Source organism: Mesoplodon bidens (assembly GCF_964165515.1).
Source record: "Mesoplodon bidens genome assembly, chromosome: 2".
Lineage (NCBI taxonomy): Eukaryota > Metazoa > Chordata > Mammalia > Artiodactyla > Ziphiidae > Mesoplodon > Mesoplodon bidens.
Window position 1 is genome coordinate 80,119,606 of NC_138177.1, and position 21,310 is coordinate 80,140,915.

General features: G+C 40.8%; 1 protein-coding gene across 1 annotated transcript in view; it reads left to right on the forward strand.

The window, feature by feature from the left end:
- The window catches only part of NOTCH2 (notch receptor 2), a 180,807-nt gene that overhangs the window by 96,299 nt on the left and 63,198 nt on the right, over positions 1-21,310 (forward strand). The window lies entirely within an intron of this gene.

The following is a 21,310-nucleotide window of genomic DNA, read 5'->3' on the forward strand; positions in this document are numbered from 1 at the left end:
TAAATTATGCAGGCTGCGAGAGTTCAGAGCTTATTGTTTGTTCACAGACAGAAATCTATCTCATCTTATTGTCATGTCCTATAGTTATGTAAAGGGTTGGGCAGGTCCTCTTGATGACATTATTTTTACAACACCCATCTCCATTGCTATTTTTTCCTTTTTTGTATCCCTTTTTGCACACAGATTTTTCTGCCTCTGACATTAGAAGAGTAGTCTTGCTTAAATTTACAACCTCTTGGAAGTTTCTAATGTTGTCTTAAGCAGATTTTCCTTTTATTTTTGAAATTGAGTTTATGCAGACATTTGGTTCCAATTTCTGTTTATATCTGTTTATCTAACTGAAAGTGGAGACAAGTAAGAACTGATTAAGTGATTAAAACTGAGCCTTTTTGAGAGAAGTTGATTGATTTAATGTGGAAACCCAAGAACAAGTTAATGTTATAAGGAAGAAACTCCAGTACCAGTGAAGGATTGTGCCCAGCAAAGAAGTCTTGAAATTGGATTGCTGTTGTTACTACCTGGTATTCCTTAGAGTCTCCGAATTACCTTCCCTCGTCTGCAGCAGCTAATTATTTAGAGTACTCTTTAGGGCTGTAGACTTAGGAATAGAAAAAGATTAAAAGGGTTTAAAACTTCAATAATACGATTTCCTGGAAGGGCACACATTTCTGCTTTTAATCCCCAAACTGTCTTTTTTTTTTTTTTTTAAGATACTTTCCCACTGGGTTTCCCTAAAATTGGACTTCCCCTAGAATTTCTTCTTGATTTGTTGATCCTAGGACTTTTCTCCCAACCCTCTGCTCTTTCTGTCTTAGTCTCTCTTCTTTTTAGCTTTTGCCATTTCTCTGTTGATTTTTTTCATAGGCCATTTTTTTTTCCAACTTAAAAAGATTACTGTAAAGTTTAATTATATGGCAAATAGTAACTGGAAAGATTTGAATTTTTCTCTTTTTAATGATCCTCACAGTGGTATTGGGCAGGATGAGATACTTGTTAGGAACTTGACCCCATTCTAATCTCACCCTTGCCCTGTGGGAGAGAGTGGCTCTGTGTGGTACCAAGGCTCCTGATGCCAATGAAGATTAAATGATAATTGTGATTTCACTACTGATTTTTCTTTGATAGCACACTCAGTTTCCTGCTTTGATATTAATTAGGAAGGTCCAATCTTGGGGGAAAGTTTCCCAGTGAAATGATATTTTACCAAAATTTCTTACCCCAGGGTGTTTAGTAAATACCTTTTTTCTATGAAAGCCCTTTGAAGATGTTTCATTTTCCATGTGCTTTTGTATTTTTTTCTAGAGGGGATGGCAGAAATGATAGATAAGTTCAATGTGTCAGTATTTATTTCTTTTGATCTGCTGTCATTTAAAATACCCTCAGTCTTTGGTTTCCCACCACAGGTTTCCTTCTTCTTTTTCACCGATGCCAATCTTTGACTTCTAGTGACAGCCTTGTTCTTTTTTACTGTCCCGATGACCAACAGAATAAAGTCCAAGGTCCTTCCTTCATTATGTGAAGTCTTCCCTGGCCTCAGCCCCATCTGCTTCTTCAGCAATGAGAACGGCTTCCTGTATCAGCCATGCCCTATGTCCTTGTTCACACCATTTCTTTTCTCTGGATTTCCCTTCTCCTCTCCTCTCCCTATAGTCCTCACCATTTTTGCCTGCCTGGCTCAGATCAAGTGGGTACCACCTTCAGGAAGCCCCCCCGTGCCCTCTCTCTAGGCTGAGCTAAGTGTTACCCTCTGGGCTCCCTTACTACCCCATACATTCCTCTGTGATAATGCTCACCACATTACTATTAGCATTATTATGTGCTTGAGGTGAGGGAATGGGGTCACTGAACTGTTGATGACGTCAGTTACCAGAGCGCTTCACAGACCTTTGTTGTCAGTAGCATATAGCTGAGCTGTTCCTGATTCCAGCCCCAACCTCATTCTGAGAAGAATAGAAAGAAAATTTGGGGTTGTAGTGTTCCTATTGATATTGACATTAGAGCTGAAAATAAAGTCACATTAGTATTTTCTGCCTTATACAAATTAAAGAAATGAATGGGGCTGGGAGCTGAGAGTTAACTAATGTTTATTAGCACCCAAATAATGAGCTAATTACAGTGTTTTATTTTATGTAATCTTCTCAATAACTGTATGAGGGGTAGAGTTTTTTTTTGTTTGTTTGTTTGTTTTGCGGTACGCGGGCCTCTCACTGTTGTGGCCTCTCCCGTTGCGGAGCACAGGCTTTGGACGCGCAGGCTCAGTGGCCATGGCCCACGGGCCTAGCCGCTCCGCGGCATGTGGTATCTTCCCAGACTGGGGTATGAACCCAGGCACGAACCCGTGTCCCCTGCATCAGCAGGCGGACTCTCAACCACAGCGCCACCAGGGAAGCCCGAGGTTTTTTTTTTAATATTACTTTTACAGATGATAATGGATATTCAGAAGGGTTAAACAATTTACTCAAGGCACATAGTGGGTGGATTAGGGTTTGAATCTAGGCTTGTTGAACTACAAGTCTGTGCTCAAATCTGTGGTCTTTTTTTATACAAATTGACTCTATGGGTTATTTAAAAAAATTTTTTTATTTATTAAGGACTTTGAGTATTTTTTAGCAGATTGAATGTTCAATTTATAGTTTTATTATTTTAGGATATGGTGACTTATTCTGTGTGTGTGTGTGTGTGTGTGTGTGTTCGTTCGTGTTCCTGGTTACTTTGAGATGAGAAGTTAATATTAAGTAAGTGTTTTATATTCACTCTGGTGGTTTTTTCACTATACCTAGGAGCCTCATTGCAACTTTGTTCAGAATTCCCTTTACAATTTTCAGCTGCAGAGTTGAAGCATTCGAAGGATGAACTGTTTGGTCTGGCTGTTAACAAAATAGAGAAGGAAGGGTTTGAGCAGGCTACTAGGAGAGGAAATGAAGTTGCCAGCTATCTGAAAAAAAATGGGTGGGATTATATAGCTAAAAAAACCTAGGTATCAATTTGCAGTAAATGGAGGTTTGGGAATTGGGCACATTTTTAATGAGAAGAGCCTGATAGGTACCATGTTGTTTTCTAAGTACACCTACGTAGAAGGCTTGATCTTTTGTAGCAAGTTCTGGGCTTCAAGATGACCAGAAATTTTTTCCAAGTCTATTCACGGTTTGATTTGGGATAAATGAGTCGGCTTCCCTTTCTTCGGAAGGTTTTATTTGCTGTTCACAGAACTGATACCTCTTATTGGGAGAATAATGGTGCAGTAAAAAACTTTTTGAGCTTTTCATTTATTTAGCAAACAGTTATCATGTAAAACATTTTAGGTCCATGATGTTTGATATGGTAGCCACTAGCCACATCTTGCTCTCGAGCATCTGATATGTGACTGGTCTGAACTGAGATGTGCCTCAACTGTAAAATACCTGATTTTGAAGACTCAGTATGAAAAAAATGTAAAATGTCTCACTAATAATGTTTTAAATATTGATTAGAAGATAAAGTGATAATGTATTGAATATATCGAGTTAAATAAAATATATTAATTTCACCAGTTTCTTTTTCCTTTTTTAAAGTGCTATCAGAGAATTTTAAGTGACATCTGTATCTATCATGATAGTTCTATTGGACAACACTACTTTTTTATTTTTTATTTTTATAACATCTTTATTGGAGTATAATTGCTTTACAATGGTGTGTTAGTTTCTGCTTTATAACAAAGTGAATCAGCTATACATATACATATATCCCATATCTCCTCCCTCTTGCATCTCCCTCCCTCCCACCCTCCCTATCCCACCCCTCTAGGTGGTCACAAAGCACCAAGCTGATCTCCCTGTGCTATGCGGCTGCTTCCCACTAGGTATCTATTTTACATTTGGTAGTGTATATATGTCCATGCCACTCTCTCACTTTGTCCCAGCTTAACCTTCCCCCTCCCCATGTCCACAAGTCCATTATCTACATCTGCGTCTTTATTCCTGTCCTACCCCTAGGTTCTTCAGAACCTTTTTTTTTTTTTTTTAAGATTCCACATATATGTGTTAACATACGTTATTTATTTTTCTCTTTCTGATTTACTTCACTCTGTATGACAGTCTCTATGTCCATCCACCTCGCTACAAATAACTCAATTTCATTTCTTTTTATGGCTAATATTCCATTGTATATATGTGCCACATCTTTATCCATTCATCTGTCGATGGACACTCAGGTTGCTTCCATGTCCTGGCTATTGTGAATAGAGCTGCAATGAACATTTTGGTACATGTCTCTTTTTGAATTATGGTTTTCTCAGGGTATATGCCCAGAAGTGGGATTGCTGGGTCATATGGTAGTTCTATTTTTAGTGTTTTAAGGAACCTCCATACTGTTCTCCATAGTGGCTCTATCAATTTACATTCCCAACAACAGTACAACAGGGTTCCCTTTTCTCCACACCCTCTCCAGCATTTATTGTTTGTAGACTTCTTGATGATGGCCATTCTGACTGGTGTGAGGTGATACCTCATTGTAGTTTTTTTTTTTTTTTTTTTTTTTTTTTTTTCAGTATGCGGGCCTCTCACTGCTGTGGCCTCTCCTGTTGTGGAGCACAGGCTCCAGACGCGCAGGCCCAGCGGCCATGGCTCACAGGCCCAGCCGCTCCTCAGCATGTGGGATCTTCCCGGACTGGGGCACGAACCCGTGTCCCCTGCATCAGCAGGCAGACTCTCAACCATTGCGCCACCAGGGAAGCCCCCCTCATTGTAGTTTTGATTTGCATTTCTCTGATGATTAGTGATGTTGAGCATCCTTTCTTGTGTTTGTTGGCCATCTATATATCTTCTTTGGAGAAATGTCTATTTAGGTCTTCTGCCCATTTTTGGATTGGGTTGTTTGTTTTTTTGATATTGAGCTGCATGAGCTCTTTGTATATTTTGGAGATTAATCCCTTGTCAGTTGCTTCATTTGCAAATATTTTCTCCCATTCTCAGGGTTGTCTTTTCATCTTGTTTATGTTTTCCTTTGCTATGCAAAAGCTTTTAAGTTTCATTAGGTCCCATTTGTTTATTTTTGTTTTTATTTCCATTTCTCTAGGAGGTGGGTCAAAAGGATCTTGCTGTGATTTATGTCATAGAGTGGACAACCCTACTTTAGATGCAAAAATGTACTGTATAGAAGCATCCTCTTTGATTCTGGGTAGTAGAGGGCTGGATGTGCAGCTATCCTGGAGGTGCCCTTGTATTGGCCTCACTAGAGGAAAGTATGTTGACCTTGTTCTTGTGTGGTTTCCACATCAGTTGTGGACAGTACTGTGTCGTAGCCCAGTGCAGAGTGGTTTTACCTGACATGGTTGTCTAGAATAGTACTAATTTGTGCCTTCAAAGGCTACCACTCTTCTGGACAAACTAAAGCCCAGGTGGAAGAACGAAATTGGTGTTGGGAGTTGGGCAAATAGTTTACTTTTTTTTTTTTATAGGAATCTTGTTATAGAGATAAGTCGGTAGTTGGATGTTCCTTTAGGATATGTATGTATACCTAAGGATTTGAGGAAGCCTGAGCACAAATATCTTGACTATTACTGTATTTGGCTCCAAGCCATCTTATGAGAGAAGGTCTGCTCTGGCAGATATCCACTTAAGAAAAAAAGTTATAAGAGGTCCCCAAATTAATTGAAGCAGTGTAGATTAATGTTTTGTCTACATAGGTTGTTATTTGAATTTTCCTTTTAAAGGTTCATTTCCTTCAGAATTAAAGTTGACTCTAAACTCAACTCACAAATTCCTCTCTGGCAGCTTTTGGTTTTGGGTTCACTCCTAGGGCAGACATGATTTATTTTCCTGTGCAGAACCCAGAAATGTAATTTCAGCTTGGGCTTGGAATAGTGCTTTGGGACACTAAGCAGAAGTGAACAATGGAACTTAGGTGGACATGAGTCAAATAAAACCAATCACATTTTCTCTCAGCTCTCCTTTATAGCACGATGAACCGAAAGTGTTAGTTAAGATTCCCTTTGCTGTCAATTGCTCCAACTTTAGCAAAAATTTTTGGCACAAATCACCAACTACATACTGCCAGAGGTGCTCTCTGGGAATGGAGTCTTTTCATGGTGGTATTTTGATTTTGAACTCAGTGCTCCTATTTCAGACTTGCCTCTAGTTGGTGCAAGTTGTTCTCTAGAATGAGGCTTTTCTCAAAATCACTTTTCTGTATTTTTAATACTATAGAAATGGAGCTTTTTGGTGAGAGTGGAAACTAAGTATATCTGGGACTGCAAAAGTTTTTTTCATTTGTAGTCTGCATGGAGGAATGGAAAAATGCATCTCCCGTTTCAATTTCTCTGCTGTCAGCTTGATTGTGGGGATTTGAAAATAAGCCTGTTTTTTTGATTTCTGCTCCCCCCACCCCAACCCAACCTCAGTTTGCTATCATTTGGGCAGGCTGCTGGAGTGCTAACCTAAAGCACTGTCATCCCAGAGGTCTCAGAGCTAATTAGTGGTTGTGTTGGTGGGAACAGGGGTGAGTGGTTAGTGTGGCCCAATAAATGCAGGAGGTGAGACTGAGGGATCTTTTCTGCCCTTGTGGTCCATGACTCAATGTCTGGCTTTTGATGCATCCCAGGAAAGATCCAGTTTCGTTTCATGACTTTTTAAGCCCTCAGAGAATGGTTGTAAGGTAGCTTCAATAACAGATATTTATTGATTAACTTACAGTTACATACTATGCTAGGTGCTATAAGAGACACAAAGAAGAAATATATCAATTCCTAATCTTTGAAGAATGGTCAAATTCACTAGGAAGAAATAAGAAAGTCAACACATAACCACAATAGGAGTTAAAAAGTAGGAATGATCATGAGTTTGAAAGAATCATGGATAGGAATTGGGGACCATCTAAGTCAGGGGTACCCAACCCCCAGGCCACGGACTGGTAGCAGTCCATGGCCTGTTAGGAACTGGGCCGCACAGCAGGAGGTGAGTGTCGGGTGAGCGAGCGAAGCTTCATCTGTATTTACAGCCGCTCCCCATCACTCATTACCTCCTGTCAGATCAGCGGCGGCATTAGATTCTCATAGGAGCACAAACCCTACTGTGAACTGCGCATGCGAGGAATCTAGGTTGCGCGCTCCTTATGAGAATCTAATGCCTGATGATCGGAGGTGGAGCCGAGGCTGTGATACTAACGCTGGGGAGTGGCTGCAAATACAGATTATCAATAGCAGAGAGGTGTGACTGCACAGAGCCCATAATAAATCAATTGCTTGTAGACTCATCAAAACCCTATCAGTGAGTGGCAAGTGACAATGAAGCTGCATCTTATGGAGTAGACTGGACATAAGCAACACACTTTGGGTGTCACTGTCTCCCATCACCCCCAGATGGGACCATCTAGTTGCAGGAAAACAAGCTCAGGGCTCCCACTGATTCTGCATTATGGTGAGTTATATAATTACTTCATTATATATTGCAATGCAATAATAATAGAAATAAAGTGCACAATAAATGTAATGTGCTTGAAACATCCCAAAACCATTCCCCCGCCCTCTGGTCCTTGGAAAATTTGTCTTCCAAGAAACCGGTCCCTGGGCTTCCCTGGTGGTGCAGTGGTTGAGAGTCTGCCTGCCGATGCAGGGGACACGGGTTCGTGCCCCGGTCTGGGAAGATCCCACACGCCGCAGAGCGGCTGGGCCCGTGAGCCATGGCCACTGAGCCTGCGTGTCCGGAGCCTGTGCTCCACAACGGGAGAGGCCACAACAGTGAGAGGCCTGCGTACTGCAAAAAAAAAAAAAAAAAGAAACCGGTCCCTGGTGCCAAAAAGGTTGGGGACCACTGATCTAAGCACTTGTTTGGATGAGGGGGGAGATTGAGAAGAATTAACTCCTATTTTAAAATCTGAGTAGTGGGAGAATGTGGGGACTGTTGACAGAGATAAAGAAATAGGCTAGAGATGGTGGTGAGTTTTCCAAGTGAAAACATTTAGCAGTAAGACCTAGGAGGTCAAAATGGAGGTAGTAGGGGCTAGAGAGTCAGATTTTGAGTCTTATTTTTGGTTGCCTTGGAAATGTACAAGTCTGTAAGGAAAGTGTGTGGACTGAGAAGGCCAGAGGGTCTGGATCTTAAGTCTACACTCAAGAAAAGTGATGAGGAAAGGGATCCAAAGAATGAAGGTGAGAGAAGGGGATGTGTAAGAGTTCATAAGAAGCTCTGCCATTATAGCATCACTGAGTCAGGGGGTGCATTTTAAGATTGTACCTTTGACTCAACTCTACATGCCTCTGTTATAGCGCCTGCAATATTATACTGCTCTTACTGTTTTATATGCTTATTACCTCGCCTAATACACTCTCAGCCTCTGGGGAATTGGGAACTGGCCTTACTTATTTTGGCATTCCCAGGACCAATTTTAACAAATGATGGTTATTGAATGAATGACAACCTGGAGACTGAAATGCAAATGATAATTGCAGAGAGTTAGTCAGAATTTTTGAGGTCATTGGAAATCTTCTAAAATGGAGTTTCTCTATAAAGGAGAGAAGAAAGCCAGATTGCAAGAGGTTAAAGAGAAAAGTGGATATTGAGAGAGGAGTAAAAGGAGGAGTGGGAATAAATTACTTATTCAAGGTTTTGTACAGGTGAAAAATGGGGGGACAGAAAGAGAGAGACGGGGCAGCAGGGCAGTAGCTTTAGGGACAGAAACTTCATTCATGTGACCAATCATAGAACCTTGGCTAGACAAAGAGTTAAGGTAGCTGGAAAGGGGTTTGTTAGTGAACTGGGTTATTTAGGAGTGGTTTACTCTTTCAATTTATAGTGGAGAAAAATTAAGTGAAATGGCTCTTGGGAATGGGAGAGAAGGGAGATTGGAAGTTATATTCAGAGAGTGGAAGTACCAGTTTGAGATCTTGGAGTTGGAACAATGAGTGTCTTATAATGAAATCCAGAATGTGAGTCTGTTTGTGATAATGAGTGGATGTGGAGGTCTGTTGAGTTGAGAAAAGTAAGAACTCTTGGCTCAGATGACCTTATTGGTCCTCAACCCAGATGTTGATTTCATGGGAGATGGGAGAGCAAAGAATGAGAGGAACATAAACCATGTGCTTAAGTAATTCAAGGAAGTGGAAGTTGGTCCACGAGGACAATAGAAGTGAAATGACTTAAATTATATTTAGTGTTTAGTGTTTTTTTAATTTTAAAAGATATACATGTTTAGAATAATTTGGATTTGGATTCATCTCTCTACTTTTTTTCTGTCAAAAATGAAAGTATATCCTTTTATGTAAGGTAAGGAATGAGCATACTTCTCTTAATCTTCTCTTTACTCTCCAGATTTTGTTCATGTGATCTGGGATTTTAAAATTTATATTATAGTATTATTATTACTGAAATTTAAAGTCTTACCCATGTTCTTTAAAAATTATTGCTATGTATACTGTTTTAAAATCCAATTTATAACACTTTAGACTTAGTTCTCTGTATAAGTTGTTCTATGCTAACTACCAGTACATTTATATCACAACCTTCTCATTTCTGAGGTTTTTATTTTCATTTACTTTTTCAGTTAAATGAGTAATCTTTGAGAATTTTTTTACAGGAAAGTGACATGTTGGCATATCCTCAGAGCTCTTGTATATTTGAAAAATATTTTTTTTAATTTACTTGCCTTCATACACAAATGACATCTTGTGTAGATACTGAATTCTTGGGTCACAAATTACATTGTTATGAAGTTCCTAGGCATTGTTCCTTTGCTTCTTGTAATGAGTATTATAGGGAAGTCCAATGTCTGCTCAGTCATTCTCTCTCTCCCTCTCTTTCTGTCTCTCCTTTCACCCCTCTCCTCCCTCTTTAAAATCAGAACTTTAACCAGTATTGGTATAGGTATATTTCCTATTATTTTTTCCTAGTCTTTTCGAGCCCTTTGGATATGCAGACTTAGGTCTATTCTCACCTCAGAAAAGATTATGTTTCTCATTTGTTTTTGTGTCTTCAGGAACACCTATTACCTTTACACTAGGTCTTCATTCTTCCTCATAGCTAAAATCTTTTCTCTGTATATTTTAATCTGCTTGTTTTTGTTGTTGTTGTTGTTGTTTTTGCGGTACACGGGCCTCTCACTGTTGTGGCCTCTCCCGTTGCGGAGCACAGGCTCCAGACGCACAGGCTCAGCAGCCATGGCTCACGGGCCCAGCTGCTCCGCGGCATGTGGGATCTTCCCAGACCAGGGCACGAACCCATGTCCCCTGCATCGGCAGGCGGACTCTCAACCACTGCGCCACCAGGGAAGCCCTGCTTGTTTTTTCCTTTGCATTTCACAAGAGCCTCCTCAGTTTTTCCTTCATAACTGATTTTTCTTCATTGTCAGTTCTGTCCTTTATCATTTTCAATTCTGATTTGTATTTGAATGGCATTCTTATATTTTTTAAAAAAAATTTTATTGGAGTATAGTTGATTTACATTCTTTTATTCTTATAGTATTTACTCATTGCATCTAGGTCCTCTCTATTTCTGCCTTTCTCTCAGCCCACCCCACTTCATCAGAGTATGATGCCCTATATTTTCATTTCTTTTGAAAACCTACATGTGTGTAAAATTCTTTAGAATACAGAACCAATTCTTTCTATAATGTACTAGTTTCTGGAAGTGCACATTTTTCACAAATATGCTTTTCATCTACATCTTAACTGGTACCTCTACATCTTTTATATTGAAAAATGTTCTAATGGACTCCAGGTTGTTTTTTGTTTGTTTGTTTTACTCATTCTGCTCATTAGTAATGGCTTGCCCATAAATAGAGTAGGTTGAGTCTCTTTGGAACCCCTGCTAGTTAGTTTTTTCTTCCAGGGAAGTGAGGGGCTCTTTATGTAAACTGTTTAACAGCCCGGCAGCCCAAGGAAGTGCAAGAGCCAGAGTGTGGACCTCCTAGCAGGGAGACAGAAGTGTGGCACCATTTTCTTCTCTGTGTGGAGAAGCCTCTGTGCCAGCATCAGCTTTCTGAATACCTGGCATTGACACAACATCCATCACTCCCATATAGTGGCTGAGGCTGGATGCTCTTTGGTGCTGTTGCATCCGGAATTTGCCCCAGAAGCACCACAGACTTTCTTGTTGCTATAGCAGCCACAGGAGCCCTGGGACTCCTCAGTGCTTTAAATTATTGTTGACCTGGAAGGATGGGATGGAGTTCAGTCCATTCTCCCCGTAGCAGCATGGTGGGCTTTCTGAAACACAAATTGGATTGTGTTGTTTCTTTGCCTAAAGTGATTCAGTAGGTCCCCCTTGTCTTTAGATAGAGTTCCAAGGCTCTGAGTATAACTCCCTCTCCAGCCTTTATCTCCACTGATGCATGCCTTGTAATTGAACCACAGTGTTTTTATTCATTGCCTCAAGTCACATTTTGCCTTCTGTTCAAACCTGTACACATACACCTCCTTCTGCCTGAAGTACCCTCCCCACCATCCCCCTTTCTACACATCCTCTCACATATGTACACATTCTTACACAACCTGGTTAACATATAAAGTCTCTCTCTTTCTTTCTCTCTCTCCTCTCCCTCCTCTCTCTCTCTCTCAACAGTAATTTACAATTTATTCAACTGTAATGCACTTATTCTGACTTTAAAGTAGCATCACGTGGCATACTTTTTTTAAATTTTATTTATTTATTTATGGCTGTGTTGGGTCTTCGTTCCTGTGTGAGGGCTTTCTCTAGTTGCGGCAAGCGGGGGCCACTCTTCATCGCGGTGCGCGGGCCTCTCACTATCGCGGCCTCTCTTGTTGCGGAGCACGGGCTCCAGACGCACAGGCTCAGTAATTGTGGCTCACGGGCCTAGTTGCTCTGCGGCATGTGGGATCTTCCCAGACCAGGGCTCGAACCCGTGTCCCCGGCATTGGCAGGCAGATTCTCAACCACTGCGCCATGAGGAAACCCACGTGGCATACTTTTGAATCCATTCATGATATTACTGTTGTACTTATCTCCATCTGTTTTATAGATCTTTGCACTGTCTGGCACGAGGGCATCATTCTGGGTTTGGAACACACAGCAGTGAACAAATGGATAAAAGAACCTCAGAGATAGTTACAGCAGGAGACCATTGTGATCTTAGAATATCAAGACATATGCTGCCATTACTGTTAATATTTGGATGATAAGTTTTTGTTGTAAATGCAACCTTAGGTGGTTTGAAGGTGTAGTCTGTAGGAAAGTGAATTGTCAAAAAAACCCACAGTGCCTTGGTACAGGCTGCCATTAGGCCATAATCTTGGCTTGCCAATGAAACATAGCATCCCCCACTGGACCCGCAGAACATAGTTCTTCTCTGTTCTGCTCTGTGTTCCTAAGGCAATATGTATCTATTAGAGCACTTCTTACCCACTATTATAACTATTTATTTGGTTGTAAAACCCTTACTTGTCTGTACGTTCTGGGTACAATCCACAACTCTTTTGTTTACCATTTTAGTCTCAGGTCAAGCCTGGCATGTAGTATATACATATTTGTTGAATGAATGAATGAATGAATGAATGGAGCATTAAATTTTCCAGTTTGTTCCTGGCCCAATTTCATGCCTCCAAATTCAGGGCTATTATTGGGTGCTGTCAGGGTATCTTCTCCTTACTTCCCTGAGATACTTTAGTATCTTTCTTCAGTGTGGACCAGGTCTGTACTATGTCTGTAAATCTGGACTAATTTTGATAGTATTACATTTGACAATCAGTGTAAGCACTCATCAGTGTCTACTACCTAGAAATAGCTGAATAAGTCTATGCTTACTATGTGAAGTCAGTAGCACCATTAGGAAATAAAGGAAAGAGTGATTCTTTGCCTATTTACCTTCATGCAGATGGAGGCAACTGGAAGAGGAGGACCTCTATTGAGGAGGGCTGCCCGCTGATGGGATGTAGTCTTTAGGGAAATCTTGGGTTTCAATTGAAGAAATAAGGTACCCCACAATATAGAGTCACCCTTGAGACACAGTTGAAGGATTAAGGTCAAAAGGCAGGATGAATTTGGTGTGGAATAAATGAGATGGAGTTCAGCAGCTAAGGAAAAGGGTGGAATGAGAGGCATGTGTATTGATGGGGGGATGTAAATAAGGGGGTGATGGAAAGTTTGGGAGTATGAATAGGATAGAGACGCCCTAAAGCTGTGAGGGAGATGAGTTGAAAGATTATTATTATTTTGAGGTTAGAATGACTTAAGTGAGAGAAGACAAGGGCAGATCAAATTTGTTTAACAAATATTTTTGATTACTTCTCAAGAAATATTATTAGCTGGGCACTGTGCTAAGTGCTAGGGGTTAACTGATGAAGTAAATGGTACCACCCATTTCTCCATGGAACTTACAGTCTAGTAACACAGACATAAAGCATATTATCTGTAAGATTTTGAACTATAATAAGTACCTAGTGGGAAAAGTAGAGGTTATTAGCATATTAACAGGTAGAACTAGTTGAGTTTGGGGTAGGTATGTACTGTCTCTTTCAGCTATGGGTGGTGGGTGTGAATTATTAGGGGATGGTTGAGCCTAAGAGTGCTCCAGGTACAGGGAACAGCTTGTGCAAAGACCCGTAGTGGGGAAAGATTGTGATCATGTTGAGAAAGGATAAAAATAAAAAGCCAGAGTGCCTGGCACGAGTGGTATTTCAAGGGGAGAAACTGGAGAGGTAGGCAGAAAATGTAAATAGGATTTAGAATTTTATCCTAAGTGTAATGGAAGGCTTCAAAGGGCTTGAACAGGCAAATGGCACAATCCACTGTACACGATGAGATTAAGTTGGTGACTCTTTAGAAAAAAATAACTGAGCAGGATGCAGGGAAACCAGGCTTTTGAGGAGGCCTGAAAAAGATGATGGTGTATAGGATTCATGGGAATGTTCACTGAGATTCTTGCGTTTATCTGCATGTGTATCCCGCACACCTACAGGATCCCCTTAGCCACTTGTAACCCTAGCCTCATATATACATGTGTCTGCTTGTACGTGGGTGCACGCACACAGCCTCTCATTAGGCAGACCCTGTAGACTCCAGTGTTTGTGCAAAATGTTTCAACCATCTTTCGTCCTGGGAAGTTGTAGAATAGTCAAGCTTGTCCCCTGCCCTTCACTTAAGGAGCGGAATGGAAACTCTCCTGTGTGTAGAGGAGAAGGTTTGTAGCACAGAGGTTACAAGAATGCCCTGCTATGATATGAAAAGAGGAAACTCCCCAACTCAGGAGCCCGGGTGACTGCTGGCTGGAAGCGTATATTGGAGACGGAATTCTCTTGACTTAACCAAAGAAGAGGAGGTAGCAGGGTCAGGGCAGGGGTCAGCCAAGCTCACTTTTACATGTTCCTCCCGTGGTGATTGTTGTTGCTAATGAGAGTTGCTCCTTAGCAGGGCCGTTGATGTGGTGAAAGGTTCCCCCCCTCCAAGTTGAGAGGTGACTAGGAGGGGAGGGCTTCTTCCAGAAGTGCTAAGGCTCAGCGACCATTTCTTTTGTTTCCTTTTTTCCCCTTCTTCCTCTTGTTTCCCAGTCACTTGTAACTCCAAGTCAGATTGATGGTTTGTTTGTGATGTCCTGAGAAAACCATAATGAGCTGTTTGTATCCAGATGTCTCGCAGCTCATAAAATGGTGTCTGTTTAGTGGTCCTAAGCTCACATGGGTAGAACTTGATGCTCGTGAGGCCCAGGTCACAGCTTCCATTTCAGTACAGTCCTGTTGGGTTCACTCTGTTATATTTTCTGATACAGGCACTGCCCATAGTCTTACTCATTCATTCTTTGCTTTTAAGACCATAGGATGGTGCAATAAGAAAAGATCATTATGAAAGTGACCCCACTCCTACAAAATCAATACCATGTGCTTATTTTTCTTGTTTTTCTTTTTTTAATAAATTTATTTTTTATTGAAGTGTAGTAGATTTACAGTGTTATGTTAATTTCTGCTGTACAGCAAAGTGATTCAGTTATACATATGTATACATTCTTTTTAAAATTCTTTTCCATTATGGTTTATCATAGGATAATTGAGTATAGTTCCCTGTGCTATACAGTAGGACCTTGTTGTTTATCCATCCTATATATAATAGTTTGCATCTGCTAACCGCAGACTTAACTGCACCCCCGTCCCCCTTGGCAACCACAAGTCTGTTCTCTGTGTGTGAGTGTGTTTCTGTTTTGTAGATAGGTTCATTTGTGTCATATTTTATTTATTTATTTTTAATCAAAGTATAGTTGATTTGCAATATTCTCTTCCCTTATAGGTTATTACAAAATATTGAGTACAGTTCTTTGTGCCATACAGTAGGTCCTTGACATCACTAATTATTAGAGGAATGCAAGTCAAAACAACAGTGAGCTACCACCTCACACCAGTCAGAATGGCTGTCATCAAAAAGTCTACATATAATAAATGCTGGGGAGGGTATGGAGAAAAGGGAACCCTCCTACACTGTTGGTGGGAACGTAAATTGGTACAGCCACTGTGGAGAACAGTATGAAGATTCCTTAAAAAACTAAAAGTAGAGCTACCATATGATCCTGCAATCCCACTCCTAGCCATATATCCAGAGAAAACGGTAATTCGAAAAGACACATGCACCCCAATGTTCATTGCAGCACTATTTACAATAGCCAAGACATGGAAGCAACCTAAGTGTCCATCGACAGATGAATGGATAAAGAAAATGTGGTACATATATACAATGGGATATTACTCAACCATAGGAAAGAATGAAATAATGCCATTTGCAGCAACATGGATGGAACTAGAGATTATCATACTAAGTGAAGTAAGTCAGACAGAGAAAGACAAATATCATATGGTATCAATTATATGTAGGATCTAAAAAAAGATAGAACTGAACTTATTTACAAAACAGACATAGAAAACAAACTTAAGGTTACCAAAGGGAAAGGGGGGGAGGGATAAATTAGGAGGCTGGATTAACATATATACACTACTATATATAAAATAGCATACTTGTTCTTAGTTGTATTGTCTTCATTTGTAGCACTGCTTAGGCATCTTGCTCTTCCCATATGTTTCTCAACCCTGCCCTTTCCCTCAACAGTCATTTTGAAGACTAACTTGAAGTGTTGTTTTCTCACACCCCAATGTCCTTTTCAGCACTTGATGTCCGTTTTTAATTTTGTCTATTTCTAATTCTTCTTCCAATGTGGACAATGTAAATGTGGACAAGTCACTGTACCTCTCTGGTCCTAGTTTTGTCTGTTAAGATGAGCACATTAGGTTGAATCTAAGGTCTACTTCACCACTGATGCTAAGTGTCTGGTACAGAGCCTGACATGTAAACCGAGGTGAATGGCCAACAAAGTCCTTGCTTTCATGGAGCTTATAGTCTAACAGAGACAGACACTGCAAAACACAAATGAATATAAAATTACACCATTTGATAAATGACAAGACAGACCGAATGGAGTAGGTGTAATAAAGGAGAAAAATGAGGAGTGTGAGCTTGGAGGTCTACTTAAATTATAAGGAAGGTCAAGGTATGAAATATTAATTAGCCATATGAATAAGAGGAAGAAGGATATGTGAGGTGAAGAGAACAGGATATGCAGAGGCTCTGAGGTAGGAAAGAATTTAATGCTTAAGGAGCCAACAGTAAGCCATTGTGGCTATAGAGTAAAATATATGAAGGAAAGATAGAGATTTGAGATATATTTATGAAATAAAAGCTATCACCCAGAGAATTATCAGTATATACAGGTGGCTCTAAGTGTTTAAGGTGTCAGCCAAGGATTTGGTAGTGTAGCATTTCATACCAAGTTAGTACAGACTCATAGTGGCAATAGAGAAAGTAGTTTCTAGAAACAAGTGGTTTCCTTTCTAATAGGAGATGGGAAAAGCATAATAGCCCACTGCCTTAGTCCCAATGTCAGATGCCAGTAGCCTGCAATACCTGGTAGGTGAAATTAGTAAGAGGGATAATTGATGCCCTCAAAAACTTGCCTAACCGAGCTCTGTGCAACATATTTTGGGAGTCCACCAGCAGAGTTTGTGTGCTGACACATGCTGAGACTTGTTTGGATTGAAGGTGTAGTAGCTAGGTAGGGCATGGAAAGAACGCAGCTCTCGCTTTTCACCAGAGGCTTTTATATGCTAGGTAGCTCCTAACTTAGTGCTTTCTCCTTTCTCTCCCTACTAAAAGAAAGTCATTTGCTTTTAGTCCCTCCTGTATTCTACTGGCAGACTGATGTTCACATGCAACTTTGTTCCTACCTTCCCCCACCTGAGAGCCTACAATAGCTTCCCTTTGCTTGTTGTATCAAGTTCAGAATTCATATTAGAATTCAAAGCCTCAAATGGTCTCCAGCCTTTTCTCATTTCAAACCCCAACTGAGAATAGACTCCAGTCATTTTGATGTCTTCAAGACCTGACCCTACCAACCTGAGTAAGCCTTCTTCCTCCAGCCCAGGCTGACGCTTTCTTGCCATGGAGAGTAGTGGGAAAAGCTGAATGACCTCAGACAATGGACCTAGCCCTTCTAGTAGATCTCCAAGAAACTTTCCTATTTCAATACTTAGTGACTTTTTGTCTTTATTCATTTCTACCAAGGGTCTTCTTTTATTGTCTCATGCTTCCATGCCTTCTCTGTGTGCTTTAAGACCCTAGGATCAGGGACTTAGTCTGTAGATCTTGTGGACCAGACCCAGCACAGTTAACTGTGCTGCAGTAGAAAGAACAGTAGTTTTGGAGCCAAATTGATCTGAGTTTGAATGATAGTGCTCTGACTTACCAGTTTATGACTCTGGGTGGGGATGGTGGGGTTGGTGGTTACCTAACCTTTCTGAGCCTCACGTTTCTTATTTTTAGGCTTCTGCATTGGTTTCCTCCTTTGCCAAGAGGGGTGGTGACATGAAGGAAGCGCAGTGTGTTGGCAGACTTTCCACTGGGAATTTTGGAACAAGCAATTTAGTGGCACCCTGGTTACTGTTTTTATATTCTGAATGTAATGACTGGTTGCTAGAATTGGAATGAGGAAAAAATTCTGGCATAAATATGCCTGGGAAGGGTTTTGTTCTGGAGAAATATGCCTGAACCTTAGAGAAAAATGATCCATTCTATAAAAGATTATTTTTAAGCCAGTATTCTCTTGACTCTGTAGATTTGATTTCTCTAACAGTATCTAACACCAAACACCTAAGGTATTTGATGAAGGTATCTAACCTTCAAAATCAACCTCATTAGAAAAACAGTCAACTGTACTCAAAAAATACATTTGATTTTTGGACAGTAATTTGAAGTCATAATTTTTCCCAGTAATTTGATGGTGCGAGTCATGATTTTAATCTTCACCTTTCCTGTCCTGTCTCCTTCCCCATGCCTTTGTGTGCGGGAAAACTGAGATGCACAGAGATTGTTTTGATATGGTGAGATTCACACCTCAAGTCTTTGTTACAAATTTGAGACTCAGCAGCTCTAGTTTAAATCCCAGCTCTCCTACACTCCCTGCCTCACAACAGGCAAGTTATTTTACTTCTCTGAGCCCGTTTCCTCAACTATAAATGAGATAATGATTGTGACAACTCAAGCACAATGCCTGGTTCATAGTATGCAATCAGTGACTCTTGGTTTCCTTTCCCAAGAGAACAAAATTTTCATTCCAAGCATTGTTTCATTAACCTAGTCTGTCTTACTACAATATTTAAGTGCCTGGGTATTATAATGCATACGAAATACATATGAGATGTTTTAAAATCACAGTGTCTTATACTCAGAATTATCACAGAGCCAATAAGGAAGAAGAATAACACCCAAATTTCTCACATTCAGCAAGTCAGTTTGGTTTGACGCTAGCACAGTATTTGAGTCATAAGTGCAAGAGACAAGACTCTCTGTAATTTCCAGGTTACAGAAACTCTTCACCTGCTTCTTGGTTATGTTTTCATTTCTAAATCCCACCTGCATCTTAATTACACACCTGTCTTTAATCTGAGGTAGCATTTCTGCCAGTAAAGTAGGGGAGCAAAGAAAGCTTTCTATACTAAATGACATCGTCTACCCTGGGGAAATGATCGCTCCTGCACTCACTCGCTCACTCACTCGCTCACTCACTTTGTATTCGTTAATACTGCAGGTTGCAGTTGACAGATCCCCATCTGAAATTAGGGAAACCTGTTGGAAGGGACATCTCTCAGAATGGCTGTGCTCTTGAATGGACTTATGAAGAGTCAGTCATTGGGAACAATTGGAATCAGTAACCTGAATGCCACCAGATTCTATTTTTCTTTTCTGTGTACTTCTGATTCACTGTTATCCTTTTGTGTGTAGACTGGTCATGTTATTCTTTTGGTCCATGTGGTAGAGGGTCTCTAGTCCAAAAGTTTGGAAAAGAGACACAGTGACAGTTTGTATAAGATGCCCATCCTGGGTCAGTCAGCTGTGACCAGGAAGGCATGCATGATCATGTAAAGACATGGTGGCTCCTTCAAGAATTATATGGATGAAGTGGGGTGTGGAGAGCAGCAAAGAAGCAGAGTCCTGAGCACAGAGTTCCAGAGATGCCCACACACCCATTATGCCATCTTAGGTAGAGGGATATTAGCTGGGAATACAAAAAATATTCCTGAACTGAGGTTGCTTGCAGCCAAGTGATGGGAGATTGCTGTGCAATCAAAGAAGTGCAATAGAATGATGTTGGTTCTGTAATAATGGATGTATAGGTTAGATAGGAGTAAAGAATAGGTTGTCAGTTAGGTTGGATCAGACACAGCTAGCTTCTGTTAGCAGTGATGGCTACACAGTTGGGCACTTTGCAGACTCTGAAAATACTTGAGCCAAGTTGAATTGTTATCTGGGGACTAGGTATAGCCTTGGCATTTTCTGAGTATAAAAGTCCTGTGCTTTGTCATTAAGAGGCCTCTTCATCAGAGTGCCTTTTTGAGTTATTCAGTGAGGTTTTTTTTTTTTTTTTTTTTGCGGTGCACGGACCTCTCACTGTTGTGACCTCTCCCGTTGTGGAGCACAGGCTCCGGATGCGCAGGCTCAGCGGCCATGGCTCACGGGCCTAGCTGCTCTGCGGTATGTGGTATCTTCCCGGACCGGGGCACGAACCCGTGTCCCCTGCATCAGCAGGCAGACTCTCAACCACTGCGCCACCAGGGGAGCCCCAGTGAGTTTTTTACAGAGAAAGAATTAAGGACACCTTGAGGTTTTTTGGGTTTTAGCCACTTGTCATGTTCTGTTTTAGAGAATCCATATGATCTGAATATTCATTCCCTTTGATAGCTCCCTAAACTGGTATTAAAAGACCTCTGATAAGAAAGATTCATCAGTTTGTTTTACAGCTCAGATGGCCTGGCTTGCTAATCACAAATTCCTTGCTTGTAAGTCAATTGTCACTGGGCCTAAGAGCCTTTGCCATAGTCCCCGATCCTTGCTCTCATAGTGACCTGCAGTCCATTCAGAAGTGGTCTTATTATCATCCTTCAGGTTGCTTTTTTAGGCAGAACAAACTGATCCTTTTCCATCTTCTATTACATTAGGTCGGCTTCCCACATCTCATTCCACTAATCCAGTATTTGCTCCAGTCTCATCATCTTGGCTTCGCCTTTCACATTCATATTTTACCATGGCTCTTATTGTCCTTAGTTCCTTAATTTCTTCTCTCTACCCTTGCTTGCCCTTACCATTATTATTATTTTTTTTTTGCTGTACGCGGGCCTCTCACCGTTGTGGCCTCTCCCGTTGCGGAGCACAGGCTCCGGACGCGCAGGCCCAGTGGCCATGGCTCACGGGCCCAGCTGCTCCGCGGCATGTGGGATCCTCCCGGACCGGGGCACGAACCCGTGTCCCCTGCATCGGCAGGCGGACTCTCAACCACTGCGCCACCAGGGAAGCCCTTTACCATTATTTTTAATTAAACCTTTTATTTTGAGATAATTATAGTTTCACACAAAGTTATAAGAATTAACAGAGAGATACTGTTTACCCTTAACCAAGTTTTCCCCAATGGTAACATCACCTTGCAAAACTACTATCCAGCATCATAAACAGGATGTTGACATTGATACGATCAAGATATAGAACAGTAGCCCTAAAGCTTTGATTTTTAGGTTGCTTCTCATTATTCTTGTCCTTACTCATCTCTTAGACTCTTCTCTCCTTGCTCTTCTCACTTATGTATTCATTGTCCCAGGGATTTAACCAAATCAGATTTAAGGAACTTATAAGACTCAATTTTCTCTTTGATAGGTTGGCTAGATTTCATGGTGTCAGAGTTTCTAGGGATGGCAACTTGAATTCTCTAAATTATTTGCCTGGAATAACTATATGGATGTCTCAAGGTGGCCTTAAAATTCATGTGAGGACCTGGTCTGCTGTGAGTTAATTTTGCCTCAGTTTCA